The sequence below is a fragment of the Antennarius striatus genome, chromosome 17 (assembly GCF_040054535.1).
Source record: "Antennarius striatus isolate MH-2024 chromosome 17, ASM4005453v1, whole genome shotgun sequence".
Taxonomy (NCBI): Eukaryota; Metazoa; Chordata; class Actinopteri; order Lophiiformes; family Antennariidae; genus Antennarius; species Antennarius striatus.
The window spans coordinates 2,190,171-2,217,654 of NC_090792.1; the positions used below are offsets into that span (position 1 = coordinate 2,190,171).

General features: G+C 52.3%; 36 non-coding genes across 36 annotated transcripts; all 36 read left to right on the forward strand.

Moving 5' to 3' along the window:
* The first annotated feature begins 520 nt into the window (after positions 1-520).
* On the forward strand, positions 521-684 carry LOC137611528 (U1 spliceosomal RNA). The gene has a single exon (XR_011038671.1). It is a non-coding gene; the product is annotated as a U1 spliceosomal RNA (small nuclear RNA).
* Positions 685-1,270: 586 nt separating this feature from the next.
* Positions 1,271-1,434, forward strand: LOC137611552 (U1 spliceosomal RNA). The gene has a single exon (XR_011038694.1). It is a non-coding gene; the product is annotated as a U1 spliceosomal RNA (small nuclear RNA).
* Positions 1,435-2,020: 586 nt separating this feature from the next.
* Positions 2,021-2,184, forward strand: LOC137611603 (U1 spliceosomal RNA). The gene has a single exon (XR_011038744.1). It is a non-coding gene; the product is annotated as a U1 spliceosomal RNA (small nuclear RNA).
* Positions 2,185-2,770: 586 nt separating this feature from the next.
* LOC137611573 (U1 spliceosomal RNA) lies at positions 2,771-2,934 on the forward strand. The gene has a single exon (XR_011038714.1). It is a non-coding gene; the product is annotated as a U1 spliceosomal RNA (small nuclear RNA).
* Positions 2,935-3,520: 586 nt separating this feature from the next.
* On the forward strand, positions 3,521-3,684 carry LOC137611529 (U1 spliceosomal RNA). Its single transcript, XR_011038672.1, has one exon. It is a non-coding gene; the product is annotated as a U1 spliceosomal RNA (small nuclear RNA).
* A 586-nt stretch (positions 3,685-4,270) lies between these two features.
* On the forward strand, positions 4,271-4,434 carry LOC137611604 (U1 spliceosomal RNA). The gene has a single exon (XR_011038745.1). It is a non-coding gene; the product is annotated as a U1 spliceosomal RNA (small nuclear RNA).
* A 586-nt stretch (positions 4,435-5,020) lies between these two features.
* Positions 5,021-5,184, forward strand: LOC137611530 (U1 spliceosomal RNA). Its single transcript, XR_011038673.1, has one exon. It is a non-coding gene; the product is annotated as a U1 spliceosomal RNA (small nuclear RNA).
* Positions 5,185-5,770: 586 nt separating this feature from the next.
* Positions 5,771-5,934, forward strand: LOC137611549 (U1 spliceosomal RNA). The gene has a single exon (XR_011038691.1). It is a non-coding gene; the product is annotated as a U1 spliceosomal RNA (small nuclear RNA).
* Positions 5,935-6,520: 586 nt separating this feature from the next.
* LOC137611514 (U1 spliceosomal RNA) lies at positions 6,521-6,684 on the forward strand. The gene has a single exon (XR_011038657.1). It is a non-coding gene; the product is annotated as a U1 spliceosomal RNA (small nuclear RNA).
* A 586-nt stretch (positions 6,685-7,270) lies between these two features.
* On the forward strand, positions 7,271-7,434 carry LOC137611565 (U1 spliceosomal RNA). Its single transcript, XR_011038706.1, has one exon. It is a non-coding gene; the product is annotated as a U1 spliceosomal RNA (small nuclear RNA).
* A 586-nt stretch (positions 7,435-8,020) lies between these two features.
* On the forward strand, positions 8,021-8,184 carry LOC137611605 (U1 spliceosomal RNA). The gene has a single exon (XR_011038746.1). It is a non-coding gene; the product is annotated as a U1 spliceosomal RNA (small nuclear RNA).
* Positions 8,185-8,770: 586 nt separating this feature from the next.
* Positions 8,771-8,934, forward strand: LOC137611561 (U1 spliceosomal RNA). Its single transcript, XR_011038702.1, has one exon. It is a non-coding gene; the product is annotated as a U1 spliceosomal RNA (small nuclear RNA).
* A 586-nt stretch (positions 8,935-9,520) lies between these two features.
* Positions 9,521-9,684, forward strand: LOC137611606 (U1 spliceosomal RNA). The gene has a single exon (XR_011038747.1). It is a non-coding gene; the product is annotated as a U1 spliceosomal RNA (small nuclear RNA).
* Positions 9,685-10,270: 586 nt separating this feature from the next.
* Positions 10,271-10,434, forward strand: LOC137611531 (U1 spliceosomal RNA). Its single transcript, XR_011038674.1, has one exon. It is a non-coding gene; the product is annotated as a U1 spliceosomal RNA (small nuclear RNA).
* Positions 10,435-11,020: 586 nt separating this feature from the next.
* On the forward strand, positions 11,021-11,184 carry LOC137611533 (U1 spliceosomal RNA). Its single transcript, XR_011038676.1, has one exon. It is a non-coding gene; the product is annotated as a U1 spliceosomal RNA (small nuclear RNA).
* A 586-nt stretch (positions 11,185-11,770) lies between these two features.
* LOC137611607 (U1 spliceosomal RNA) lies at positions 11,771-11,934 on the forward strand. The gene has a single exon (XR_011038749.1). It is a non-coding gene; the product is annotated as a U1 spliceosomal RNA (small nuclear RNA).
* A 586-nt stretch (positions 11,935-12,520) lies between these two features.
* LOC137611548 (U1 spliceosomal RNA) lies at positions 12,521-12,684 on the forward strand. Its single transcript, XR_011038690.1, has one exon. It is a non-coding gene; the product is annotated as a U1 spliceosomal RNA (small nuclear RNA).
* Positions 12,685-13,270: 586 nt separating this feature from the next.
* LOC137611562 (U1 spliceosomal RNA) lies at positions 13,271-13,434 on the forward strand. Its single transcript, XR_011038703.1, has one exon. It is a non-coding gene; the product is annotated as a U1 spliceosomal RNA (small nuclear RNA).
* A 586-nt stretch (positions 13,435-14,020) lies between these two features.
* On the forward strand, positions 14,021-14,182 carry LOC137611571 (U1 spliceosomal RNA). Its single transcript, XR_011038712.1, has one exon. It is a non-coding gene; the product is annotated as a U1 spliceosomal RNA (small nuclear RNA).
* Positions 14,183-14,768: 586 nt separating this feature from the next.
* LOC137611584 (U1 spliceosomal RNA) lies at positions 14,769-14,932 on the forward strand. Its single transcript, XR_011038724.1, has one exon. It is a non-coding gene; the product is annotated as a U1 spliceosomal RNA (small nuclear RNA).
* A 586-nt stretch (positions 14,933-15,518) lies between these two features.
* Positions 15,519-15,682, forward strand: LOC137611608 (U1 spliceosomal RNA). Its single transcript, XR_011038750.1, has one exon. It is a non-coding gene; the product is annotated as a U1 spliceosomal RNA (small nuclear RNA).
* Positions 15,683-16,268: 586 nt separating this feature from the next.
* Positions 16,269-16,432, forward strand: LOC137611610 (U1 spliceosomal RNA). The gene has a single exon (XR_011038752.1). It is a non-coding gene; the product is annotated as a U1 spliceosomal RNA (small nuclear RNA).
* Positions 16,433-17,127: 695 nt separating this feature from the next.
* Positions 17,128-17,291, forward strand: LOC137611568 (U1 spliceosomal RNA). The gene has a single exon (XR_011038709.1). It is a non-coding gene; the product is annotated as a U1 spliceosomal RNA (small nuclear RNA).
* A 586-nt stretch (positions 17,292-17,877) lies between these two features.
* On the forward strand, positions 17,878-18,041 carry LOC137611611 (U1 spliceosomal RNA). Its single transcript, XR_011038753.1, has one exon. It is a non-coding gene; the product is annotated as a U1 spliceosomal RNA (small nuclear RNA).
* Positions 18,042-18,627: 586 nt separating this feature from the next.
* On the forward strand, positions 18,628-18,791 carry LOC137611612 (U1 spliceosomal RNA). The gene has a single exon (XR_011038754.1). It is a non-coding gene; the product is annotated as a U1 spliceosomal RNA (small nuclear RNA).
* A 695-nt stretch (positions 18,792-19,486) lies between these two features.
* On the forward strand, positions 19,487-19,650 carry LOC137611613 (U1 spliceosomal RNA). The gene has a single exon (XR_011038755.1). It is a non-coding gene; the product is annotated as a U1 spliceosomal RNA (small nuclear RNA).
* A 586-nt stretch (positions 19,651-20,236) lies between these two features.
* LOC137611614 (U1 spliceosomal RNA) lies at positions 20,237-20,400 on the forward strand. The gene has a single exon (XR_011038756.1). It is a non-coding gene; the product is annotated as a U1 spliceosomal RNA (small nuclear RNA).
* Positions 20,401-20,994: 594 nt separating this feature from the next.
* Positions 20,995-21,158, forward strand: LOC137611534 (U1 spliceosomal RNA). Its single transcript, XR_011038677.1, has one exon. It is a non-coding gene; the product is annotated as a U1 spliceosomal RNA (small nuclear RNA).
* Positions 21,159-21,744: 586 nt separating this feature from the next.
* Positions 21,745-21,908, forward strand: LOC137611615 (U1 spliceosomal RNA). Its single transcript, XR_011038757.1, has one exon. It is a non-coding gene; the product is annotated as a U1 spliceosomal RNA (small nuclear RNA).
* Positions 21,909-22,494: 586 nt separating this feature from the next.
* Positions 22,495-22,658, forward strand: LOC137611616 (U1 spliceosomal RNA). The gene has a single exon (XR_011038758.1). It is a non-coding gene; the product is annotated as a U1 spliceosomal RNA (small nuclear RNA).
* Positions 22,659-23,244: 586 nt separating this feature from the next.
* LOC137611554 (U1 spliceosomal RNA) lies at positions 23,245-23,408 on the forward strand. The gene has a single exon (XR_011038696.1). It is a non-coding gene; the product is annotated as a U1 spliceosomal RNA (small nuclear RNA).
* Positions 23,409-24,103: 695 nt separating this feature from the next.
* On the forward strand, positions 24,104-24,267 carry LOC137611569 (U1 spliceosomal RNA). The gene has a single exon (XR_011038710.1). It is a non-coding gene; the product is annotated as a U1 spliceosomal RNA (small nuclear RNA).
* Positions 24,268-24,853: 586 nt separating this feature from the next.
* Positions 24,854-25,017, forward strand: LOC137611617 (U1 spliceosomal RNA). The gene has a single exon (XR_011038759.1). It is a non-coding gene; the product is annotated as a U1 spliceosomal RNA (small nuclear RNA).
* A 586-nt stretch (positions 25,018-25,603) lies between these two features.
* On the forward strand, positions 25,604-25,767 carry LOC137611618 (U1 spliceosomal RNA). Its single transcript, XR_011038760.1, has one exon. It is a non-coding gene; the product is annotated as a U1 spliceosomal RNA (small nuclear RNA).
* A 695-nt stretch (positions 25,768-26,462) lies between these two features.
* Positions 26,463-26,626, forward strand: LOC137611619 (U1 spliceosomal RNA). Its single transcript, XR_011038761.1, has one exon. It is a non-coding gene; the product is annotated as a U1 spliceosomal RNA (small nuclear RNA).
* Positions 26,627-27,212: 586 nt separating this feature from the next.
* Positions 27,213-27,376, forward strand: LOC137611621 (U1 spliceosomal RNA). Its single transcript, XR_011038763.1, has one exon. It is a non-coding gene; the product is annotated as a U1 spliceosomal RNA (small nuclear RNA).
* The last annotated feature ends 108 nt before the right edge of the window (positions 27,377-27,484 follow it).

Consider the following 27,484-nt stretch of genomic DNA (forward strand, 5'->3'; position numbering starts at 1 on the left):
TTGGAGTGCCGGGGAAAGGCCTCACTGGTGCCTTTGCCCTGTTCAGACGAGGCCCACGAGTCCTGCCCGGTCTGGCTCGCTGGAGAAAAGGGGGAGTGTACGGAGAGTGGGCTTGACATGTAAAATGTGCAGCGATTGCACCACGCTCTTGCTGAGCTTGCGTTGTGCTCGTGAAAGGAAACCTGTCCAGATATCGGTGCTCGCACAGCCCCCGTGGTTGTTTGATATTGGAGTGATTGATGAGCTCTTTTCTCTGTCTCTTGGACACAGGAAGCGCTTCCAAACTAGCTATCATTGGAAACTTCATTTGTGGAATGGAGAAATAAACCAGTAGACACGTAAACCACAGGGATAGTACTTGTTGCCCACACGTCCAAAACAGTGTTGAGCCGCGCAATTGATCAATTGCACGAGTGTCTGGTGTGTGTTATATTCTTTACTCTCCAACACTTCAAGCGTGCACCACGATCCAGGGGTGTGCGTCTGGGAAGCAGCACGCTGCCTCAGACAGCTCAAGCTCATACTTACCTGGCAGGGGAGATACCATGATCAGCAAGGTGGTTCTCCCAGGGCGAGGCTAAGCCATTGCACTGCGGCTGTGCTGACTCCTGCGAATTCCCCAAATGTGGGAATCTCGACTGCACAATTTCTGGTAGTGGGGGACTGCGTTCGCGCTCTCCCCTGATCCACATGTCAAAGGAAAAATGTCCACCACTTCCTCCATGCAGACCAATCCATGCGTAATTTGCGTTGGAGTGCCGGGGAAAGGCCTCACTGGTGCCTTTGCCCTGTTCAGACGAGGCCCACGAGTCCTGCCCGGCCTGGCTCGCTGGAGAAAAGGGGGAGTGTACGGAGAGTGGGCTTGACATGTAAAATGTGCAGCGATTGCACCACGCTCTTGCTGAGCTTGCGTTGTGCTCGTGAAAGGAAACCTGTCCAGATATCGGTGCTCGCACAGCCCCCGTGGTTGTTTGATATTGGAGTGATTGATGAGCTCTTTTCTCTGTCTCTTGGACACAGGAAGCGCTTCCAAACTAGCTATCATTGGAAACTTCATTTGTGGAATGGAGAAATAAACCAGTAGACACGTAAACCACAGGGATAGTACTTGTTGCCCACACGTCCAAAACAGTGTTGAGCCGCGCAATTGATCAATTGCACGAGTGTCTGGTGTGTGTTATATTCTTTACTCTCCAACACTTCAAGCGTGCACCACGATCCAGGGGTGTGCGTCTGGGAAGCAGCACGCTGCCTCAGACAGCTCAAGCTCATACTTACCTGGCAGGGGAGATACCATGATCAGCAAGGTGGTTCTCCCAGGGCGAGGCTAAGCCATTGCACTGCGGCTGTGCTGACTCCTGCGAATTCCCCAAATGTGAGAATCTCGACTGCATAATTTCTGGTAGTGGGGGACTGCGTTCGCGCTCTCCCCTGATCCACATGTCAAAGGAAAAATGTCCACCACTTCCTCCATGCAGACCAATCCATGTGTAATTTGCGTTGGAGTGCCGGGGAAAGGCCTCACTGGTGCCTTTGCCCTGTTCAGACGAGGCCCACGAGTCCTGCCCGGCCTGGCTCGCTGGAGAAAAGGGGGAGTGTACGGAGAGTGGGCTTGACATGTAAAATGTGCAGCGATTGCACCACGCTCTTGCTGAGCTTGCGTTGTGCTCGTGAAAGGAAACCTGTCCAGATATCGGTGCTCGCACAGCCCCCGTGGTTGTTTGATATTGGAGTGATTGATGAGCTCTTTTCTCTGTCTCTTGGACACAGGAAGCGCTTCCAAACTAGCTATCATTGGAAACTTCATTTGTGGAATGGAGAAATAAACCAGTAGACACGTAAACCACAGGGATAGTACTTGTTGCCCACACGTCCAAAACAGTGTTGAGCCGCGCAATTGATCAATTGCACGAGTGTCTGGTGTGTGTTATATTCTTTACTCTCCAACACTTCAAGCGTGCACCACGATCCAGGGGTGTGCGTCTGGGAAGCAGCACGCTGCCTCAGACAGCTCAAGCTCATACTTACCTGGCAGGGGAGATACCATGATCAGCAAGGTGGTTCTCCCAGGGCGAGGCTAAGCCATTGCACTGCGGCTGTGCTGACTCCTGCGAATTCCCCAAATGTGGGAATCTCGACTGCATAATTTCTGGTAGTGGGGGACTGCGTTCGCGCTCTCCCCTGATCCACATGTCAAAGGAAAAATATCCACCACTTCCTCCATGCAGACCAATCCATGCGTAATTTGCGTTGGAGTGCCGGGGAAAGGCCTCACTGGTGCCTTTGCCCTGTTCAGACGAGGCCCACGAGTCCTGCCCGGCCTGGCTCGCTGGAGAAAAGGGGGAGTGTACGGAGAGTGGGCTTGACATGTAAAATGTGCAGCGATTGCACCACGCTCTTGCTGAGCTTGCGTTGTGCTCGTGAAAGGAAACCTGTCCAGATATCGGTGCTCGCACAGCCCCCGTGGTTGTTTGATATTGGAGTGATTGATGAGCTCTTTTCTCTGTCTCTTGGACACAGGAAGCGCTTCCAAACTAATTATCATTGGAAACTTCATTTGTGGAATGGAGAAATAAACCAGTAGACACGTAAACCACAGGGATAGTACTTGTTGCCCACACGTCCAAAACAGTGTTGAGCCGCGCAATTGATCAATTGCACGAGTGTCTGGTGTGTGTTATATTCTTTACTCTCCAACACTTCAAGCGTGCACCACGATCCAGGGGTGTGCGTCTGGGAAGCAGCACGCTGCCTCAGACAGCTCAAGCTCATACTTACCTGGCAGGGGAGATACCTTGATCAGCAAGGTGGTTCTACCAGGGCGAGGTTAAGCCATTGCACTGCGGCTGTGCTGACTCCTGCGAATTCCCCAAATGTGGGAATCTCGACTGCATAATTTCTGGTAGTGGGGGACTGCGTTCGCGCTCTCCCCTGATCCACATGTCAAAGGAAAAATGTCCACCACTTCCTCCATGCAGACCAATCCATGTGTAATTTGCGTTGGAGTGCCGGGGAAAGGCCTCACTGGTGCCTTTGCCCTGTTCAGACGAGGCCCACGAGTCCTGCCCGGCCTGGCACGCTGGAGAAAAGGGGGAGTGTACGGAGAGTGGGCTTGACATGTAAAATGTGCAGCGATTGCACCACGCTCTTGCTGAGCTTGCGTTGTGCTCGTGAAAGGAAACCTGTCCAGATATCGGTGCTCGCACAGCCCCCGTGGTTGTTTGATATTGGAGTGATTGATGAGCTCTTTTCTCTGTCTCTTGGACACAGGAAGCGCTTCCAAACTAGCTATCATTGGAAACTTCATTTGTGGAATGGAGAAATAAACCAGTAGACACGTAAACCACAGGGATAGTACTTGTTGCCCACACGTCCAAAACAGTGTTGAGCCGCGCAATTGATCAATTGCACGAGTGTCTGGTGTGTGTTATATTCTTTACTCTCCAACACTTCAAGCGTGCACCACGATCCAGGGGTGTGCGTCTGGGAAGCAGCACGCTGCCTCAGACAGCTCAAGCTCATACTTACCTGGCAGGGGAGATACCATGATCAGCAAGGTGGTTCTCCCAGGGCGAGGCTAAGCCATTGCACTGCGGCTGTGCTGACTCCTGCGAATTCCCCAAATGTGGGAATCTCGACTGCACAATTTCTGGTAGTGGGGGACTGCGTTCGCGCTCTCCCCTGATCCACATGTCAAAGGAAAAATGTCCACCACTTCCTCCATGCAGACCAATCCATGCGTAATTTGCGTTGGAGTGCCGGGGAAAGGCCTCACTGGTGCCTTTGCCCTGTTCAGACGAGGCCCACGAGTCCTGCCCGGTCTGGCTCGCTGGAGAAAAGGGGGAGTGTACGGAGAGTGGGCTTGACATGTAAAATGTGCAGCGATTGCACCACGCTCTTGCTGGGCTTGCGTTGTGCTCGTGAAAGGAAACCTGTCCAGATATCGGTGCTCGCACAGCCCCCGTGGTTGTTTGATATTGGAGTGATTGATGAGCTCTTTTCTCTGTCTCTTGGACACAGGAAGCGCTTCCAAACTAGCTATCATTGGAAACTTCATTTGTGGAATGGAGAAATAAACCAGTAGACACGTAAACCACAGGGATAGTACTTGTTGCCCACACGTCCAAAACAGTGTTGAGCCGCGCAATTGATCAATTGCACGAGTGTCTGGTGTGTGTTATATTCTTTACTCTCCAACACTTCAAGCGTGCACCACGATCCAGGGGTGTGCGTCTGGGAAGCAGCACGCTGCCTCAGACAGCTCAAGCTCATACTTACCTGGCAGGGGAGATACCATGATCAGCAAGGTGGTTCTCCCAGGGCGAGGCTAAGCCATTGCACTGCGGCTGTGCTGACTCCTGCGAATTCCCCAAATGTGGGAATCTCGACTGCATAATTTCTGGTAGTGGGGGACTGCGTTCGCGCTCTCCCCTGATCCACATGTCAAAGGAAAAATGTCCACCACTTCCTCCATGCAGACCAATCCATGTGTAATTTGCGTTGGAGTGCCGGGGAAAGGCCTCACTGGTGCCTTTGCCCTGTTCAGACGAGGCCCACGAGTCCTGCCCGGCCTGGCTCGCTGGAGAAAAGGGGGAGTGTACGGAGAGTGGGCTTGACATGTAAAATGTGCAGCGATTGCACCACGCTCTTGCTGAGCTTGCGTTGTGCTCGTGAAAGGAAACCTGTCCAGATATCGGTGCTCGCACAGCCCCCGTGGTTGTTTGATATTGGAGTGATTGATGAGCTCTTTTCTCTGTCTCTTGGACACAGGAAGCGCTTCCAAACTAGCTATCATTGGAAACTTCATTTGTGGAATGGAGAAATAAACCAGTAGACACGTAAACCACAGGGATAGTACTTGTTGCCCACACGTCCAAAACAGTGTTGAGCCGCGCAATTGATCAATTGCACGAGTGTCTGGTGTGTGTTATATTCTTTACTCTCCAACACTTCAAGCGTGCACCACGATCCAGGGGTGTGCGTCTGGGAAGCAGCACGCTGCCTCAGACAGCTCAAGCTCATACTTACCTGGCAGGGGAGATACCATGATCAGCAAGGTGGTTCTCCCAGGGCGAGGCTAAGCCATTGCACTGCGGCTGTGCTGACTCCTGCGAATTCCCCAAATGTGGGAATCTCGACTGCACAATTTCTGGTAGTGGGGGACTGCGTTCGCGCTCTCCCCTGATCCACATGTCAAAGGAAAAATGTCCACCACTTCCTCCATGCAGACCAATCCATGTGTAATTTGCGTTGGAGTGCCGGGGAAAGGCCTCACTGGTGCCTTTGCCCTGTTCAGACGAGGCCCACGAGTCCTGCCCGGCCTGGCTCGCTGGAGAAAAGGGGGAGTGTACGGAGAGTGGGCTTGACATGTAAAATGTGCAGCGATTGCACCACGCTCTTGCTGAGCTTGCGTTGTGCTCGTGAAAGGAAACCTGTCCAGATATCGGTGCTCGCACAGCCCCCGTGGTTGTTTGATATTGGAGTGATTGATGAGCTCTTTTCTCTGTCTCTTGGACACAGGAAGCGCTTCCAAACTAGCTATCATTGGAAACTTCATTTGTGGAATGGAGAAATAAACCAGTAGACACGTAAACCACAGGGATAGTACTTGTTGCCCACACGTCCAAAACAGTGTTGAGCCGCGCAATTGATCAATTGCACGAGTGTCTGGTGTGTGTTATATTCTTTACTCTCCAACACTTCAAGCGTGCACCACGATCCAGGGGTGTGCGTCTGGGAAGCAGCACGCTGCCTCAGACAGCTCAAGCTCATACTTACCTGGCAGGGGAGATACCATGATCAGCAAGGTGGTTCTCCCAGGGCGAGGTTAAGCCATTGCACTGCGGCTGTGCTGACTCCTGCGAATTCCCCAAATGTGGGAATCTCGACTGCACAATTTCTGGTAGTGGGGGACTGCGTTCGCGCTCTCCCCTGATCCACATGTCAAAGGAAAAATGTCCACCACTTCCTCCATGCAGACCAATCCATGCGTAATTTGCGTTGGAGTGCCGGGGAAAGGCCTCACTGGTGCCTTTGCCCTGTTCAGACGAGGCCCATGAGTCCTGCCCGGTCTGGCTCGCTGGAGAAAATGGGGAGTGTACGGAGAGTGGGCTTGACATGTAAAATGTGCAGCGATTGCACCACGCTCTTGCTGAGCTTGCGTTGTGCTCGTGAAAGGAAACCTGTCCAGATATCGGTGCTCGCACAGCCCCCGTGGTTGTTTGATATTGGAGTGATTGATGAGCTCTTTTCTCTGTCTCTTGGACACAGGAAGCGCTTCCAAACTAGCTATCATTGGAAACTTCATTTGTGGAATGGAGAAATAAACCAGTAGACACGTAAACCACAGGGATAGTACTTGTTGCCCACACGTCCAAAACAGTGTTGAGCCGCGCAATTGATCAATTGCACGAGTGTCTGGTGTGTGTTATATTCTTTACTCTCCAACACTTCAAGCGTGCACCACGATCCAGGGGTGTGCGTCTGGGAAGCAGCACGCTGCCTCAGACAGCTCAAGCTCATACTTACCTGGCAGGGGAGATACCATGATCAGCAAGGTGGTTCTCCCAGGGCGAGGCTAAGCCATTGCACTGTGGCTGTGCTGACTCCTGCGAATTCCCCAAATGTGGGAATCTCGACTGCATAATTTCTGGTAGTGGGGGACTGCGTTCGCGCTCTCCCCTGATCCACATGTCAAAGGAAAAATGTCCACCACTTCCTCCATGCAGACCAATCCATGTGTAATTTGCGTTGGAGTGCCGGGGAAAGGCCTCACTGGTGCCTTTGCCCTGTTCAGACGAGGCCCACGAGTCCTGCCCGGCCTGGCTCGCTGGAGAAAAGGGGGAGTGTACGGAGAGTGGGCTTGACATGTAAAATGTGCAGCGATTGCACCACGCTCTTGCTGAGCTTGCGTTGTGCTCGTGAAAGGAAACCTGTCCAGATATCGGTGCTCGCACAGCCCCCGTGGTTGTTTGATATTGGAGTGATTGATGAGCTCTTTTCTCTGTCTCTTGGACACAGGAAGCGCTTCCAAACTAGCTATCATTGGAAACTTCATTTGTGGAATGGAGAAATAAACCAGTAGACACGTAAACCACAGGGATAGTACTTGTTGCCCACACGTCCAAAACAGTGTTGAGCCGCGCAATTGATCAATTGCACGAGTGTCTGGTGTGTGTTATATTCTTTACTCTCCAACACTTCAAGCGTGCACCACGATCCAGGGGTGTGCGTCTGGGAAGCAGCACGCTGCCTCAGACAGCTCAAGCTCATACTTACCTGGCAGGGGAGATACCATGATCAGCAAGGTGGTTCTCCCAGGGCGAGGCTAAGCCATTGCACTGCGGCTGTGCTGACTCCTGCGAATTCCCCAAATGTGGGAATCTCGACTGCACAATTTCCTGTAGTGGGGGACTGCGTTCGCGCTCTCCCCTGATCCACATGTCAAAGGAAAAATGTCCACCACTTCCTCCATGCAGACCAATCCATGCGTAATTTGCGTTGGAGTGCCGGGGAAAGGCCTCACTGGTGCCTTTGCCCTGTTCAGACGAGGCCCACGAGTCCTGCCCGGTCTGGCTCGCTGGAGAAAATGGGGAGTGTACGGAGAGTGGGCTTGACATGTAAAATGTGCAGCGATTGCACCACGCTCTTGCTGAGCTTGCGTTGTGCTCGTGAAAGGAAACCTGTCCAGATATCGGTGCTCGCACAGCCCCCGTGGTTGTTTGATATTGGAGTGATTGATGAGCTCTTTTCTCTGTCTCTTGGACACAGGAAGCGCTTCCAAACTAGCTATCATTGGAAACTTCATTTGTGGAATGGAGAAATAAACCAGTAGACACGTAAACCACAGGGATAGTACTTGTTGCCCACACGTCCAAAACAGTGTTGAGCCGCGCAATTGATCAATTGCACGAGTGTCTGGTGTGTGTTATATTCTTTACTCTCCAACACTTCAAGCGTGCACCACGATCCAGGGGTGTGCGTCTGGGAAGCAGCACGCTGCCTCAGACAGCTCAAGCTCATACTTACCTGGCAGGGGAGATACCATGATCAGCAAGGTGGTTCTCCCAGGGCGAGGCTAAGCCATTGCACTGCGGCTGTGCTGACTCCTGCGAATTCCCCAAATGTGGGAATCTCGACTGCATAATTTCTGGTAGTGGGGGACTGCGTTCGCGCTCTCCCCTGATCCACATGTCAAAGGAAAAATGTCCACCACTTCCTCCATGCAGACCAATCCATGCGTAATTTGCGTTGGAGTGCCGGGGAAAGGCCTCACTGGTGCCTTTGCCCTGTTCAGACGAGGCCCACGAGTCCTGCCCGGTCTGGCTCGCTGGAGAAAAGGGGGAGTGTACGGAGAGTGGGCTTGACATGTAAAATGTGCAGCGATTGCACCACGCTCTTGCTGAGCTTGCGTTGTGCTCGTGAAAGGAAACCTGTCCAGATATCGGTGCTCGCACAGCCCCCGTGGTTGTTTGATATTGGAGTGATTGATGAGCTCTTTTCTCTGTCTCTTGGACACAGGAAGCGCTTCCAAACTAGCTATCATTGGAAACTTCATTTGTGGAATGGAGAAATAAACCAGTAGACACGTAAACCACAGGGATAGTACTTGTTGCCCACACGTCCAAAACAGTGTTGAGCCGCGCAATTGATCAATTGCACGAGTGTCTGGTGTGTGTTATATTCTTTACTCTCCAACACTTCAAGCGTGCACCACGATCCAGGGGTGTGCGTCTGGGAAGCAGGACGCTGCCTCAGACAGCTCAAGCTCATACTTACCTGGCAGGGGAGATACCATGATCAGCAAGGTGGTTCTACCAGGGCGAGGCTAAGCCATTGCACTGCGGCTGTGCTGACTCCTGCGAATTCCCCAAATGTGGGAATCTCGACTGCATAATTTCTGGTAGTGGGGGACTGCGTTCGCGCTCTCCCCTGATCCACATGTCAAAGGAAAAATGTCCACCACTTCCTCCATGCAGACCAATCCATGTGTAATTTGCGTTGGAGTGCCGGGGAAAGGCCTCACTGGTGCCTTTGCCCTGTTCAGACGAGGCCCACGAGTCCTGCCCGGCCTGGCTCGCTGGAGAAAAGGGGGAGTGTACGGAGAGTGGGCTTGACATGTAAAATGTGCAGCGATTGCACCACGCTCTTGCTGAGCTTGCGTTGTGCTCGTGAAAGGAAACCTGTCCAGATATCGGTGCTCGCACAGCCCCCGTGGTTGTTTGATATTGGAGTGATTGATGAGCTCTTTTCTCTGTCTCTTGGACACAGGAAGCGCTTCCAAACTAGCTATCATTGGAAACTTCATTTGTGGAATGGAGAAATAAACCAGTAGACACGTAAACCACAGGGATAGTACTTGTTGCCCACACGTCCAAAACAGTGTTGAGCCGCGCAATTGATCAATTGCACGAGTGTCTGGTGTGTGTTATATTCTTTACTCTCCAACACTTCAAGCGTGCACCACGATCCAGGGGTGTGCGTCTGGGAAGCAGCACGCTGCCTCAGACAGCTCAAGCTCATACTTACCTGGCAGGGGAGATACCATGATCAGCAAGGTGGTTCTCCCAGGGCGAGGCTAAGCCATTGCACTGCGGCTGTGCTGACTCCTGCGAATTCCCCAAATGTGGGAATCTCGACTGCATAATTTCTGGTAGTGGGGGACTGCGTTCGCGCTCTCCCCTGATCCACATGTCAAAGGAAAAATGTCCACCACTTCCTCCATGCAGACCAATCCATGTGTAATTTGCGTTGGAGTGCCGGGGAAAGGCCTCACTGGTGACTTTGCCCTGTTCAGACGAGGCCCACGAGTCCTGCCCGGCCTGGCTCGCTGGAGAAAAGGGGGAGTGTACGGAGAGTGGGCTTGACATGTAAAATGTGCAGCGATTGCACCACGCTCTTGCTGAGCTTGCGTTGTGCTCGTGAAAGGAAACCTGTCCAGATATCGGTGCTCGCACAGCCCCCGTGGTTGTTTGATATTGGAGTGATTGATGAGCTCTTTTCTCTGTCTCTTGGACACAGGAAGCGCTTCCAAACTAGCTATCATTGGAAACTTCATTTGTGGAATGGAGAAATAAACCAGTAGACACGTAAACCACAGGGATAGTACTTGTTGCCCACACGTCCAAAACAGTGTTGAGCCGCGCAATTGATCAATTGCACGAGTGTCTGGTGTGTGTTATATTCTTTACTCTCCAACACTTCAAGCGTGCACCACGATCCAGGGGTGTGCGTCTGGGAAGCAGCACGCTGCCTCAGACAGCTCAAGCTCATACTTACCTGGCAGGGGAGATACCATGATCAGCAAGGTGGTTCTCCCAGGGCGAGGCTAAGCCATTGCACTGCGGCTGTGCTGACTCCTGCGAATTCCCCAAATGTGGGAATCTCGACTGCACAATTTCTGGTAGTGGGGGACTGCGTTCGCGCTCTCCCCTGATCCACATGTCAAAGGAAAAATGTCCACCACTTCCTCCATGCAGACCAATCCATGCGTAATTTGCGTTGGAGTGCCGGGGAAAGGCCTCACTGGTGCCTTTGCCCTGTTCAGACGAGGCCCACGAGTCCTGCCCGGTCTGGCTCGCTGGAGAAAATGGGGAGTGTACGGAGAGTGGGCTTGACATGTAAAATGTGCAGCGATTGCACCACGCTCTTGCTGAGCTTGCGTTGTGCTCGTGAAAGGAAACCTGTCCAGATATCGGTGCTCGCACAGCCCCCGTGGTTGTTTGATATTGGAGTGATTGATGAGCTCTTTTCTCTGTCTCTTGGACACAGGAAGCGCTTCCAAACTAGCTATCATTGGAAACTTCATTTGTGGAATGGAGAAATAAACCAGTAGACACGTAAACCACAGGGATAGTACTTGTTGCCCACACGTCCAAAACAGTGTTGAGCCGCGCAATTGATCAATTGCACGAGTGTCTGGTGTGTGTTATATTCTTTACTCTCCAACACTTCAAGCGTGCACCACGATCCAGGGGTGTGCGTCTGGGAAGCAGCACGCTGCCTCAGACAGCTCAAGCTCATACTTACCTGGCAGGGGAGATACCATGATCAGCAAGGTGGTTCTCCCAGGGCGAGGCTAAGCCATTGCACTGCGGCTGTGCTGACTCCTGCGAATTCCCCAAATGTGGGAATCTCGACTGCACAATTTCTGGTAGTGGGGGACTGCGTTCGCGCTCTCCCCTGATCCACATGTCAAAGGAAAAATGTCCACCACTTCCTCCATGCAGACCAATCCATGCGTAATTTGCGTTGGAGTGCCGGGGAAAGGCCTCACTGGTGCCTTTGCCCTGTTCAGACGAGGCCCACGAGTCCTGCCCGGTCTGGCTCGCTGGAGAAAATGGGGAGTGTACGGAGAGTGGGCTTGACATGTAAAATGTGCAGCGATTGCACCACGCTCTTGCTGAGCTTGCGTTGTGCTCGTGAAAGGAAACCTGTCCAGATATCGGTGCTCGCACAGCCCCCGTGGTTGTTTGATATTGGAGTGATTGATGAGCTCTTTTCTCTGTCTCTTGGACACAGGAAGCGCTTCCAAACTAGCTATCATTGGAAACTTCATTTGTGGAATGGAGAAATAAACCAGTAGACACGTAAACCACAGGGATAGTACTTGTTGCCCACACGTCCAAAACAGTGTTGAGCCGCGCAATTGATCAATTGCACGAGTGTCTGGTGTGTGTTATATTCTTTACTCTCCAACACTTCAAGCGTGCACCACGATCCAGGGGTGTGCGTCTGGGAAGCAGCACGCTGCCTCAGACAGCTCAAGCTCATACTTACCTGGCAGGGGAGATACCATGATCAGCAAGGTGGTTCTCCCAGGGCGAGGCTAAGCCATTGCACTGCGGCTGTGCTGACTCCTGCGAATTCCCCAAATGTGGGAATCTCGACTGCATAATTTCTGGTAGTGGGGGACTGCGTTCGCGCTCTCCCCTGATCCACATGTCAAAGGAAAAATGTCCACCACTTCCTCCATGCAGATCAATCCATGCGTAATTTGCGTTGGAGTGCCGGGGAAAGGCCTCACTGGTGCCTTTGCCCTGTTCAGACGAGGCCCACGAGTCCTGCCCGGTCTGGCTCGCTGGAGAAAAGGGGGAGTGTACGGAGAGTGGGCTTGACATGTAAAATGTGCAGCGATTGCACCACGCTCTTGCTGAGCTTGCGTTGTGCTCGTGAAAGGAAACCTGTCCAGATATCGGTGCTCGCACAGCCCCCGTGGTTGTTTGATATTGGAGTGATTGATGAGCTCTTTTCTCTGTCTCTTGGACACAGGAAGCGCTTCCAAACTAGCTATCATTGGAAACTTCATTTGTGGAATGGAGAAATAAACCAGTAGACACGTAAACCACAGGGATAGTACTTGTTGCCCACACGTCCAAAACAGTGTTGAGCCGCGCAATTGATCAATTGCACGAGTGTCTGGTGTGTGTTATATTCTTTACTCTCCAACACTTCAAGCGTGCACCACGATCCAGGGGTGTGCGTCTGGGAAGCAGCACGCTGCCTCAGACAGCTCAAGCTCATACTTACCTGGCAGGGGAGATACCATGATCAGCAAGGTGGTTCTCCCAGGGCGAGGCTAAGCCATTGCACTGCGGCTGTGCTGACACCTGCGAATTCCCCAAATGTGGGAATCTCGACTGCATAATTTCTGGTAGTGGGGGACTGCGTTCGCGCTCTCCCCTGATCCACATGTCAAAGGAAAAATGTCCACCACTTCCTCCATGCAGACCAATCCATGTGTAATTTGCGTTGGAGTGCCGGGGAAAGGCCTCACTGGTGCCTTTGCCCTGTTCAGACGAGGCCCACGAGTCCTGCCCGGCCTGGCTCGCTGGAGAAAAGGGGGAGTGTACGGAGAGTGGGCTTGACATGTAAAATGTGCAGCGATTGCACCACGCTCTTGCTGAGCTTGCGTTGTGCTCGTGAAAGGAAACCTGTCCAGATATCGGTGCTCGCACAGCCCCCGTGGTTGTTTGATATTGGAGTGATTGATGAGCTCTTTTCTCTGTCTCTTGGACACAGGAAGCGCTTCCAAACTAGCTATCATTGGAAACTTCATTTGTGGAATGGAGAAATAAACCAGTAGACACGTAAACCACAGGGATAGTACTTGTTGCCCACACGTCCAAAACAGTGTTGAGCCGCGCAATTGATCAATTGCACGAGTGTCTGGTGTGTGTTATATTCTTTACTCTCCAACACTTCAAGCGTGCACCACGATCCAGGGGTGTGCGTCTGGGAAGCAGGACGCTGCCTCAGACAGCTCAAGCTCATACTTACCTGGCAGGGGAGATACCATGATCAGCAAGGTGGTTCTACCAGGGCGAGGCTAAGCCATTGCACTGCGGCTGTGCTGACTCCTGCGAATTCCCCAAATGTGGGAATCTCGACTGCATAATTTCTGGTAGTGGGGGACTGCGTTCGCGCTCTCCCCTGATCCACATGTCAAAGGAAAAATGTCCACCACTTCCTCCATGCAGACCAATCCATGTGTAATTTGCGTTGGAGTGCCGGGGAAAGGCCTCACTGGTGCCTTTGCCCTGTTCAGACGAGGCCCACGAGTCCTGCCCGGCCTGGCTCGCTGGAGAAAAGGGGGAGTGTACGGAGAGTGGGCTTGACATGTAAAATGTGCAGCGATTGCACCACGCTCTTGCTGAGCTTGCGTTGTGCTCGTGAAAGGAAACCTGTCCAGATATCGGTGCTCGCACAGCCCCCGTGGTTGTTTGATATTGGAGTGATTGATGAGCTCTTTTCTCTGTCTCTTGGACACAGGAAGCGCTTCCAAACTAGCTATCATTGGAAACTTCATTTGTGGAATGGAGAAATAAACCAGTAGACACGTAAACCACAGGGATAGTACTTGTTGCCCACACGTCCAAAACAGTGTTGAGCCGCGCAATTGATCAATTGCACGAGTGTCTGGTGTGTGTTATATTCTTTACTCTCCAACACTTCAAGCGTGCACCACGATCCAGGGGTGTGCGTCTGGGAAGCAGGACGCTGCCTCAGACAGCTCAAGCTCATACTTACCTGGCAGGGGAGATACCATGATCAGCAAGGTGGTTCTCCCAGGGCGAGGCTTCCATTGCACTGCGGCTGTGCTGACTCCTGCGAATTCCCCAAATGTGGGAATCTCGACTGCATAATTTCTGGTAGTGGGGGACTGCGTTCGTGCTCTCCCCTGATCCACATGTCAAAGGAAAAATGTCCACCACTTCCTCCATGCAGACCAATCCATGTGTAATTTGCGTTGGAGTGCCGGGGAAAGGCCTCACTGGTGCCTTTGCCCTGTTCAGACGAGGCCCACGAGTCCTGCCCGGCCTGGCTCGCTGGAGAAAAGGGGGAGTGTACGGAGAGTGGGCTTGACATGTAAAATGTGCAGCGATTGCACCACGCTCTTGCTGAGCTTGCGTTGTGCTCGTGAAAGGAAACCTGTCCAGATATCGGTGCTCGCACAGCCCCCGTGGTTGTTTGATATTGGAGTGATTGATGAGCTCTTTTCTCTGTCTCTTGGACACAGGAAGCGCTTCCAAACTAGCTATCATTGGAAACTTCATTTGTGGAATGGAGAAATAAACCAGTAGACACGTAAACCACAGGGATAGTACTTGTTGCCCACACGTCCAAAACAGTGTTGAGCCGCGCAATTGATCAATTGCACGAGTGTCTGGTGTGTGTTATATTCTTTACTCTCCAACACTTCAAGCGTGCACCACGATCCAGGGGTGTGCGTCTGGGAAGCAGGACGCTGCCTCAGACAGCTCAAGCTCATACTTACCTGGCAGGGGAGATACGATGATCAGCAAGGTGGTTCTACCAGGGCGAGGCTAAGCCATTGCACTGCGGCTGTGCTGACTCCTGCGAATTCCCCAAATGTGGGAATCTCGACTGCATAATTTCTGGTAGTGGGGGACTGCGTTCGCGCTCTCCCCTGATCCACATGTCAAAGGAAAAATGTCCACCACTTCCTCCATGCAGACCAATCCATGTGTAATTTGCGTTGGAGTGCCGGGGAAAGGCCTCACTGGTGCCTTTGCCCTGTTCAGACGAGGCCCACGAGTCCTGCCCGGCCTGGCTCGCTGGAGAAAAGGGGGAGTGTACGGAGAGTGGGCTTGACATGTAAAATGTGCAGCGATTGCACCACGCTCTTGCTGAGCTTGCGTTGTGCTCGTGAAAGGAAACCTGTCCAGATATCGGTGCTCGCACAGCCCCCGTGGTTGTTTGATATTGGAGTGATTGATGAGCTCTTTTCTCTGTCTCTTGGACACAGGAAGCGCTTCCAAACTAGCTATCATTGGAAACTTCATTTGTGGAATGGAGAAATAAACCAGTAGACACGTAAACCACAGGGATAGTACTTGTTGCCCACACGTCCAAAACAGTGTTGAGCCGCGCAATTGATCAATTGCACGAGTGTCTGGTGTGTGTTATATTCTTTACTCTCCAACACTTCAAGCGTGCACCACGATCCAGGGGTGTGCGTCTGGGAAGCAGCAGGCTGCCTCAGACAGCTCAAGCTCATACTTACCTGGCAGGGGAGATACCATGATCAGCAAGGTGGTTCTCCCAGGGCGAGGCTAAGCCATTGCACTGCGGCTGTGCTGACTCCTGCGAATTCCCCAAATGTGGGAATCTCGACTGCATAATTTCTGGTAGTGGGGGACTGCGTTCGCGCTCTCCCCTGATCCACATGTCAAAGGAAAAATGTCCACCACTTCCTCCATGCAGACCAATCCATGTGTAATTTGCGTTGGAGTGCCGGGGAAAGGCCTCACTGGTGCCTTTGCCCTGTTCAGACGAGGCCCACGAGTCCTGCCCGGCCTGGCTCGCTGGAGAAAAGGGGGAGTGTACGGAGAGTGGGCTTGACATGTAAAATGTGCAGCGATTGCACCACGCTCTTGCTGAGCTTGCGTTGTGCTCGTGAAAGGAAACCTGTCCAGATATCGGTGCTCGCACAGCCCCCGTGGTTGTTTGATATTGGAGTGATTGATGAGCTCTTTTCTCTGTCTCTTGGACACAGGAAGCGCTTCCAAACTAGCTATCATTGGAAACTTCATTTGTGGAATGGAGAAATAAACCAGTAGACACGTAAACCACAGGGATAGTACTTGTTGCCCACACGTCCAAAACAGTGTTGAGCCGCGCAATTGATCAATTGCACGAGTGTCTGGTGTGTGTTATATTCTTTACTCTCCAACACTTCAAGCGTGCACCACGATCCAGGGGTGTGCGTCTGGGAAGCAGCACGCTGCCTCAGACAGCTCAAGCTCATACTTACCTGGCAGGGGAGATACCATGATCAGCAAGGTGGTTCTCCCAGGGCGAGGCTAAGCCATTGCACTGCGGCTGTGCTGACTCCTGCGAATTCCCCAAATGTGGGAATCTCGACTGCATAATTTCTGGTAGTGGGGGACTGCGTTCGCGCTCTCCCCTGATCCACATGTCAAAGGAAAAATGTCCACCACTTCCTCCATGCAGACCAATCCATGTGTAATTTGTGCATAATTTCTGGTAGTGGGGGACTGCGTTCGCGCTCTCCCCTGATCCACATGTCAAAGGAAAAATGTCCACCACTTCCTCCATGCAGACCAATCCATGTGTAATTTGCGTTGGAGTGCCGGGGAAAGGCCTCACTGGTGCCTTTGCCCTGTTCAGACGAGGCCCACGAGTCCCGCCCGGCCTGGCTCGCTGGAGAAAAGGGGGAGTGTACGGAGAGTGGGCTTGACATGTAAAATGTGCAGCGATTGCACCACGCTCTTGCTGAGCTTGCGTTGTGCTCGTGAAAGGAAACCTGTCCAGATATCGGTGCTCGCACAGCCCCCGTGGTTGTTTGATATTGGAGTGATTGATGAGCTCTTTTCTCTGTCTCTTGGACACAGGAAGCGCTTCCAAACTAGCTATCATTGGAAACTTCATTTGTGGAATGGAGAAATAAACCAGTAGACACGTAAACCACAGGGATAGTACTTGTTGCCCACACGTCCAAAACAGTGTTGAGCCGCGCAATTGATCAATTGCACGAGTGTCTGGTGTGTGTTATATTCTTTACTCTCCAACACTTCAAGCGTGCACCACGATCCAGGGGTGTGCGTCTGGGAAGCAGGACGCTGCCTCAGACAGCTCAAGCTCATACCTACCTGGCAGGGGAGATACCATGATCAGCAAGGTGGTTCTACCAGGGCGAGGCTAAGCCATTGCACTGCGGCTGTGCTGACTCCTGCGAATTCCCCAAATGTGGGAATCTCGACTGCATAATTTCTGGTAGTGGGGGACTGCGTTCGCGCTCTCCCCTGATCCACATGTCAAAGGAAAAATGTCCACCACTTCCTCCATGCAGACCAATCCATGTGTAATTTGCGTTGGAGTGCCGGGGAAAGGCCTCACTGGTGCCTTTGCCCTGTTCAGACGAGGCCCACGAGTCCTGCCCGGCCTGGCTCGCTGGAGAAAAGGGGGAGTGTACGGAGAGTGGGCTTGACATGTAAAATGTGCAGCGATTGCACCACGCTCTTGCTGAGCTTGCGTTGTGCTCGTGAAAGGAAACCTGTCCAGATATCGGTGCTCGCACAGCCCCCGTGGTTGTTTGATATTGGAGTGATTGATGAGCTCTTTTCTCTGTCTCTTGGACACAGGAAGCGCTTCCAAACTAGCTATCATTGGAAACTTCATTTGTGGAATGGAGAAATAAACCAGTAGACACGTAAACCACAGGGATAGTACTTGTTGCCCACACGTCCAAAACAGTGTTGAGCCGCGCAATTGATCAATTGCACGAGTGTCTGGTGTGTGTTATATTCTTTACTCTCCAACACTTCAAGCGTGCACCACGATCCAGGGGTGTGCGTCTGGGAAGCAGCACGCTGCCTCAGACAGCTCAAGCTCATACTTACCTGGCAGGGGAGATACCATGATCAGCAAGGTGGTTCTCCCAGGGCGAGGCTAAGCCATTGCACTGCGGCTGTGCTGACTCCTGCGAATTCCCCAAATGTGGGAATCTCGACTGCATAATTTCTGGTAGTGGGGGACTGCGTTCGCGCTCTCCCCTGATCCACATGTCAAAGGAAAAATGTCCACCACTTCCTCCATGCAGACCAATCCATGTGTAATTTGCGTTGGAGTGCCGGGGAAAGGCCTCACTGGTGCCTTTGCCCTGTTCAGACGAGGCCCACGAGTCCTGCCCGGCCTGGCTCGCTGGAGAAAAGGGGGAGTGTACGGAGAGTGGGCTTGACATGTAAAATGTGCAGCGATTGCACCACGCTCTTGCTGAGCTTGCGTTGTGCTCGTGAAAGGAAACCTGTCCAGATATCGGTGCTCGCACAGCCCCCGTGGTTGTTTGATATTGGAGTGATTGATGAGCTCTTTTCTCTGTCTCTTGGACACAGGAAGCGCTTCCAAACTAGCTATCATTGGAAACTTCATTTGTGGAATGGAGAAATAAACCAGTAGACACGTAAACCACAGGGATAGTACTTGTTGCCCACACGTCCAAAACAGTGTTGAGCCGCGCAATTGATCAATTGCACGAGTGTCTGGTGTGTGTTATATTCTTTACTCTCCAACACTTCAAGCGTGCACCACGATCCAGGGGTGTGCGTCTGGGAAGCAGCACGCTGCCTCAGACAGCTCAAGCTCATACTTACCTGGCAGGGGAGATACCATGATCAGCAAGGTGGTTCTCCCAGGGCGAGGCTAAGCCATTGCACTGCGGCTGTGCTGACTCCTGCGAATTCCCCAAATGTGGGAATCTCGACTGCATAATTTCTGGTAGTGGGGGACTGCGTTCGCGCTCTCCCCTGATCCACATGTCAAAGGAAAAATGTCCACCACTTCCTCCATGCAGACCAATCCATGTGTAATTTGTGCATAATTTCTGGTAGTGGAGGACTGCGTTCGCGCTCTCCCCTGATCCACATGTCAAAGGAAAAATGTCCACCACTTCCTCCATGCAGACCAATCCATGTGTAATTTGCGTTGGAGTGCCGGGGAAAGGCCTCACTGGTGCCTTTGCCCTGTTCAGACGAGGCCCACGAGTCCCGCCCGGCCTGGCTCGCTGGAGAAAAGGGGGAGTGTACGGAGAGTGGGCTTGACATGTAAAATGTGCAGCGATTGCACCACGCTCTTGCTGAGCTTGCGTTGTGCTCGTGAAAGGAAACCTGTCCAGATATCGGTGCTCGCACAGCCCCCGTGGTTGTTTGATATTGGAGTGATTGATGAGCTCTTTTCTCTGTCTCTTGGACACAGGAAGCGCTTCCAAACTAGCTATCATTGGAAACTTCATTTGTGGAATGGAGAAATAAACCAGTAGACACGTAAACCACAGGGATAGTACTTGTTGCCCACACGTCCAAAACAGTGTTGAGCCGCGCAATTGATCAATTGCACGAGTGTCTGGTGTGTGTTATATTCTTTACTCTCCAACACTTCAAGCGTGCACCACGATCCAGGGGTGTGCGTCTGGGAAGCAGCACGCTGCCTCAGACAGCTCAAGCTCATACTTACCTGGCAGGGGAGATACCATGATCAGCAAGGTGGTTCTCCCAGGGCGAGGCTAAGCCATTGCACTGCGGCTGTGCTGACTCCTGCGAATTCCCCAAATGTGGGAATCTCGACTGCATAATTTCTGGTAGTGGGGGACTGCGTTCGCGCTCTCCCCTGATCCACATGTCAAAGGAAAAATGTCCACCACTTCCTCCATGCAGACCAATCCATGTGTAATTTGCGTTGGAGTGCCGGGGAAAGGCCTCACTGGTGCCTTTGCCCTGTTCAGACGAGGCCCACGAGTCCTGCCCGGCCTGGCTCGCTGGAGAAAAGGGGGAGTGTACGGAGAGTGGGCTTGACATGTAAAATGTGCAGCGATTGCACCACGCTCTTGCTGAGCTTGCGTTGTGCTCGTGAAAGGAAACCTGTCCAGATATCGGTGCTCGCACAGCCCCCGTGGTTGTTTGATATTGGAGTGATTGATGAGCTCTTTTCTCTGTCTCTTGGACACAGGAAGCGCTTCCAAACTAGCTATCATTGGAAACTTCATTTGTGGAATGGAGAAATAAACCAGTAGACACGTAAACCACAGGGATAGTACTTGTTGCCCACACGTCCAAAACAGTGTTGAGCCGCGCAATTGATCAATTGCACGAGTGTCTGGTGTGTGTTATATTCTTTACTCTCCAACACTTCAAGCGTGCACCACGATCCAGGGGTGTGCGTCTGGGAAGCAGCACGCTGCCTCAGACAGCTCAAGCTCATACTTACCTGGCAGGGGAGATACCATGATCAGCAAGGTGGTTCTCCCAGGGCGAGGCTAAGCCATTGCACTGCGGCTGTGCTGACTCCTGCGAATTCCCCAAATGTGGGAATCTCGACTGCATAATTTCTGGTAGTGGGGGACTGCGTTCGCGCTCTCCCCTGATCCACATGTCAAAGGAAAAATGTCCACCACTTCCTCCATGCAGACCAATCCATGCGTAATTTGCGTTGGAGTGCCGGGGAAAGGCCTCACTGGTGCCTTTGCCCTGTTCAGACGAGGCCCACGAGTCCTGCCCGGCCTGGCTCGCTGGAGAAAAGGGGGAGTGTACGGAGAGTGGGCTTGACATGTAAAATGGTAAAATGTGCAGCGATTGCACCACGCTCTTGCTGAGCTTGCGTTGTGCTCGTGAAAGGAAACCTGTCAAGATATCGGTGCTCGCACAGCCCCCGTGGTTGTTTGATATTGGAGTGATTGATGAGCTCTTTTCTCTGTCTCTTGGACACAGGAAGCGCTTCCAAACTAGCTATCATTGGAAACTTCATTTGTGGAATGGAGAAATAAACCAGTAGACACGTAAACCACAGGGATAGTACTTGTTGCCCACACGTCCAAAACAGTGTTGAGCCGCGCAATTGATCAATTGCACGAGTGTCTGGTGTGTGTTATATTCTTTACTCTCCAACACTTCAAGCGTGCACCACGATCCAGGGGTGTGCGTCTGGGAAGCAGCACGCTGCCTCAGACAGCTCAAGCTCATACTTACCTGGCAGGGGAGATACCATGATCAGCAAGGTGGTTCTCCCAGGGCGAGGCTAAGCCATTGCACTGCGGCTGTGCTGACTCCTGCGAATTCCCCAAATGTGGGAATCTCGACTGCACAATTTCTGGTAGTGGGGGACTGCGTTCGCGCTCTCCCCTGATCCACATGTCAAAGGAAAAATGTCCACCACTTCCTCCATGCAGATCAATCCATGCGTAATTTGCGTTGGAGTGCCGGGGAAAGGCCTCACTGGTGCCTTTGCCCTGTTCAGACGAGGCCCACGAGTCCTGCCCGGTCTGGCTCGCTGGAGAAAAGGGGGAGTGTACGGAGAGTGGGCTTGACATGTAAAATGTGCAGCGATTGCACCACGCTCTTGCTGAGCTTGCGTTGTGCTCGTGAAAGGAAACCTGTCCAGATATCGGTGCTCGCACAGCCCCCGTGGTTGTTTGATATTGGAGTGATTGATGAGCTCTTTTCTCTGTCTCTTGGACACAGGAAGCGCTTCCAAACTAGCTATCATTGGAAACTTCATTTGTGGAATGGAGAAATAAACCAGTAGACACGTAAACCACAGGGATAGTACTTGTTGCCCACACGTCCAAAACAGTGTTGAGCCGCGCAATTGATCAATTGCACGAGTGTCTGGTGTGTGTTATATTCTTTACTCTCCAACACTTCAAGCGTGCACCACGATCCAGGGGTGTGCGTCTGGGAAGCAGCACGCTGCCTCAGACAGCTCAAGCTCATACTTACCTGGCAGGGGAGATACCATGATCAGCAAGGTGGTTCTCCCAGGGCGAGGCTAAGCCATTGCACTGCGGCTGTGCTGACTCCTGCGAATTCCCCAAATGTGGGAATCTCGACTGCATAATTTCTGGTAGTGGGGGACTGCGTTCGCGCTCTCCCCTGATCCACATGTCAAAGGAAAAATGTCCACCACTTCCTCCATGCAGACCAATCCATGCGTAATTTGCGTTGGAGTGCCGGGGAAAGGCCTCACTGGTGCCTTTGCCCTGTTCAGACGAGGCCCACGAGTCCTGCCCGGTCTGGCTCGCTGGAGAAAAGGGGGAGTGTACGGAGAGTGGGCTTGACATGTAAAATGTGCAGCGATTGCACCACGCTCTTGCTGAGCTTGCGTTGTGCTCGTGAAAGGAAACCTGTCCAGATATCGGTGCTCGCACAGCCCCCGTGGTTGTTTGATATTGGAGTGATTGATGAGCTCTTTTCTCTGTCTCTTGGACACAGGAAGCGCTTCCAAACTAGCTATCATTGGAAACTTCATTTGTGGAATGGAGAAATAAACCAGTAGACACGTAAACCACAGGGATAGTACTTGTTGCCCACACGTCCAAAACAGTGTTGAGCCGCGCAATTGATCAATTGCACGAGTGTCTGGTGTGTGTTATATTCTTTACTCTCCAACACTTCAAGCGTGCACCACGATCCAGGGGTGTGCGTCTGGGAAGCAGCACGCTGCCTCAGACAGCTCAAGCTCATACTTACCTGGCAGGGGAGATACCATGATCAGCAAGGTGGTTCTCCCAGGGCGAGGCTAAGCCATTGCACTGCGGCTGTGCTGACTCCTGCGAATTCCCCAAATGTGGGAATCTCGACTGCATAATTTCTGGTAGTGGGGGACTGCGTTCGCGCTCTCCCCTGATCCACATGTCAAAGGAAAAATGTCCACCACTTCCTCCATGCAGACCAATCCATGCGTAATTTGCGTTGGAGTGCCGGGGAAAGGCCTCACTGGTGCCTTTGCCCTGTTCAGACGAGGCCCACGAGTCCTGCCCGGCCTGGCTCGCTGGAGAAAAGGGGGAGTGTACGGAGAGTGGGCTTGACATGTAAAATGTGCAGCGATTGCACCACGCTCTTGCTGAGCTTGCGTTGTGCTCGTGAAAGGAAACCTGTCCAGATATCGGTGCTCGCACAGCCCCCGTGGTTGTTTGATATTGGAGTGATTGATGAGCTCTTTTCTCTGTCTCTTGGACACAGGAAGCGCTTCCAAACTAGCTATCATTGGAAACTTCATTTGTGGAATGGAGAAATAAACCAGTAGACACGTAAACCACAGGGATAGTACTTGTTGCCCACACGTCCAAAACAGTGTTGAGCCGCGCAATTGATCAATTGCACGAGTGTCTGGTGTGTGTTATATTCTTTACTCTCCAACACTTCAAGCGTGCACCACGATCCAGGGGTGTGCGTCTGGGAAGCAGCACGCTGCCTCAGACAGCTCAAGCTCATACTTACCTGGCAGGGGAGATACCATGATCAGCAAGGTGGTTCTCCCAAGGCGAGGCTAAGCCATTGCACTGCGGCTGTGCTGACTCCTGCGAATTCCCCAAATGTGGGAATCTCGACTGCATAATTTCTGGTAGTGGGGGACTGCGTTCGCGCTCTCCCCTGATCCACATGTCAAAGGAAAAATGTCCACCACTTCCTCCATGCAGACCAATCCATGTGTAATTTGTGCATAATTTCTGGTAGTGGGGGACTGCGTTCGCGCTCTCCCCTGATCCACATGTCAAAGGAAAAATGTCCACCACTTCCTCCATGCAGACCAATCCATGTGTAATTTGCGTTGGAGTGCCGGGGAAAGGCCTCACTGGTGCCTTTGCCCTGTTCAGACGAGGCCCACGAGTCCCGCCCGGCCTGGCTCGCTGGAGAAAAGGGGGAGTGTACGGAGAGTGGGCTTGACATGTAAAATGTGCAGCGATTGCACCACGCTCTTGCTGAGCTTGCGTTGTGCTCGTGAAAGGAAACCTGTCCAGATATCGGTGCTCGCACAGCCCCCGTGGTTGTTTGATATTGGAGTGATTGATGAGCTCTTTTCTCTGTCTCTTGGACACAGGAAGCGCTTCCAAACTAGCTATCATTGGAAACTTCATTTGTGGAATGGAGAAATAAACCAGTAGACACGTAAACCACAGGGATAGTACTTGTTGCCCACACGTCCAAAACAGTGTTGAGCCGCGCAATTGATCAATTGCACGAGTGTCTGGTGTGTGTTATATTCTTTACTCTCCAACACTTCAAGCGTGCACCACGATCCAGGGGTGTGCGTCTGGGAAGCAGGACGCTGCCTCAGACAGCTCAAGCTCATACCTACCTGGCAGGGGAGATACCATGATCAGCAAGGTGGTTCTACCAGGGCGAGGCTAAGCCATTGCACTGCGGCTGTGCTGACTCCTGCGAATTCCCCAAATGTGGGAATCTCGACTGCATAATTTCTGGTAGTGGGGGACTGCGTTCGCGCTCTCCCCTGATCCACATGTCAAAGGAAAAATGTCCACCACTTCCTCCATGCAGACCAATCCATGTGTAATTTGCGTTGGAGTGCCGGGGAAAGGCCTCACTGGTGCCTTTGCCCTGTTCAGACGAGGCCCACGAGTCCTGCCCGGCCTGGCTCGCTGGAGAAAAGGGGGAGTGTACGGAGAGTGGGCTTGACATGTAAAATGTGCAGCGATTGCACCACGCTCTTGCTGAGCTTGCGTTGTGCTCGTGAAAGGAAACCTGTCCAGATATCGGTGCTCGCACAGCCCCCGTGGTTGTTTGATATTGGAGTGATTGATGAGCTCTTTTCTCTGTCTCTTGGACACAGGAAGCGCTTCCAAACTAGCTATCATTGGAAACTTCATTTGTGGAATGGAGAAATAAACCAGTAGACACGTAAACCACAGGGATAGTACTTGTTGCCCACACGTCCAAAACAGTGTTGAGCCGCGCAATTGATCAATTGCACGAGTGTCTGGTGTGTGTTATATTCTTTACTCTCCAACACTTCAAGCGTGCACCACGATCCAGGGGTGTGCGTCTGGGAAGCAGCACGCTGCCTCAGACAGCTCAAGCTCATACTTACCTGGCAGGGGAGATACCATGATCAGCAAGGTGGTTCTCCCAGGGCGAGGCTAAGCCATTGCACTGCGGCTGTGCTGACTCCTGCGAATTCCCCAAATGTGGGAATCTCGACTGCATAATTTCTGGTAGTGGGGGACTGCGTTCGCGCTCTCCCCTGATCCACATGTCAAAGGAAAAATGTCCACCACTTCCTCCATGCAGACCAATCCATGTGTAATTTGCGTTGGAGTGCCGGGGAAAGGCCTCACTGGTGCCTTTGCCCTGTTCAGACGAGGCCCACGAGTCCTGCCCGGCCTGGCTCGCTGGAGAAAAGGGGGAGTGTACGGAGAGTGGGCTTGACATGTAAAATGTGCAGCGATTGCACCACGCTCTTGCTGAGCTTGCGTTGTGCTCGTGAAAGGAAACCTGTCCAGATATCGGTGCTCGCACAGCCCCCGTGGTTGTTTGATATTGGAGTGATTGATGAGCTCTTTTCTCTGTCTCTTGGACACAGGAAGCGCTTCCAAACTAGCTATCATTGGAAACTTCATTTGTGGAATGGAGAAATAAACCAGTAGACACGTAAACCACAGGGATAGTACTTGTTGCCCACACGTCCAAAACAGTGTTGAGCCGCGCAATTGATCAATTGCACGAGTGTCTGGTGTGTGTTATATTCTTTACTCTCCAACACTTCAAGCGTGCACCACGATCCAGGGGTGTGCGTCTGGGAAGCAGCACGCTGCCTCAGACAGCTCAAGCTCATACTTACCTGGCAGGGGAGATACCATGATCAGCAAGGTGGTTCTCCCAGGGCGAGGCTAAGCCATTGCACTGCGGCTGTGCTGACTCCTGCGAATTCCCCAAATGTGGGAATCTCGACTGCATAATTTCTGGTAGTGGGGGACTGCGTTCGCGCTCTCCCCTGATCCACATGTCAAAGGAAAAATGTCCACCACTTCCTCCATGCAGACCAATCCATGTGTAATTTGTGCATAATTTCTGGTAGTGGAGGACTGCGTTCGCGCTCTCCCCTGATCCACATGTCAAAGGAAAAATGTCCACCACTTCCTCCATGCAGACCAATCCATGTGTAATTTGCGTTGGAGTGCCGGGGAAAGGCCTCACTGGTGCCTTTGCCCTGTTCAGACGAGGCCCACGAGTCCCGCCCGGCCTGGCTCGCTGGAGAAAAGGGGGAGTGTACGGAGAGTGGGCTTGACATGTAAAATGTGCAGCGATTGCACCACGCTCTTGCTGAGCTTGCGTTGTGCTCGTGAAAGGAAACCTGTCCAGATATCGGTGCTCGCACAGCCCCCGTGGTTGTTTGATATTGGAGTGATTGATGAGCTCTTTTCTCTGTCTCTTGGACACAGGAAGCGCTTCCAAACTAGCTATCATTGGAAACTTCATTTGTGGAATGGAGAAATAAACCAGTAGACACGTAAACCACAGGGATAGTACTTGTTGCCCACACGTCCAAAACAGTGTTGAGCCGCGCAATTGATCAATTGCACGAGTGTCTGGTGTGTGTTATATTCTTTACTCTCCAACACTTCAAGCGTGCACCACGATCCAGGGGTGTGCGTCTGGGAAGCAGCACGCTGCCTCAGACAGCTCAAGCTCATACTTACCTGGCAGGGGAGATACCATGATCAGCAAGGTGGTTCTCCCAGGGCGAGGCTAAGCCATTGCACTGCGGCTGTGCTGACTCCTGCGAATTCCCCAAATGTGGGAATCTCGACTGCATAATTTCTGGTAGTGGGGGACTGCGTTCGCGCTCTCCCCTGATCCACATGTCAAAGGAAAAATGTCCACCACTTCCTCCATGCAGACCAATCCATGCGTAATTTGCGTTGGAGTGCCGGGGAAAGGCCTCACTGGTGCCTTTGCCCTGTTCAGACGAGGCCCACGAGTCCTGCCCGGCCTGGCTCGCTGGAGAAAAGGGGGAGTGTACGGAGAGTGGGCTTGACATGTAAAATGTGCAGCGATTGCACCACGCTCTTGCTGAGCTTGCGTTGTGCTCGTGAAAGGAAACCTGTCCAGATATCGGTGCTCGCACAGCCCCCGTGGTTGTTTGATATTGGAGTGATTGATGAGCTCTTTTCTCTGTCTCTTGGACACAGGAAGCGCTTCCAAACTAGCTATCATTGGAAACTTCATTTGTGGAATGGAGAAATAAACCAGTAGACACGTAAACCACAGGGATAGTACTTGTTGCCCACACGTCCAAAACAGTGTTGAGCCGCGCAATTGATCAATTGCACGAGTGTCTGGTGTGTGTTATATTCTTTACTCTCCAACACTTCAAGCGTGCACCACGATCCAGGGGTGTGCGTCTGGGAAGCAGCACGCTGCCTCAGACAGCTCAAGCTCATACTTACCTGGCAGGGGAGATACCATGATCAGCAAGGTGGTTCTCCCAGGGCGAGGCTAAGCCATTGCACTGCGGCTGTGCTGACTCCTGCGAATTCCCCAAATGTGGGAATCTCGACTGCATAATTTCTGGTAGTGGGGGACTGCGTTCGCGCTCTCCCCTGATCCACATGTCAAAGGAAAAATGTCCACCACTTCCTCCATGCAGACCAATCCATGCGTAATTTGCGTTGGAGTGCCGGGGAAAGGCCTCACTGGTGCCTTTGCCCTGT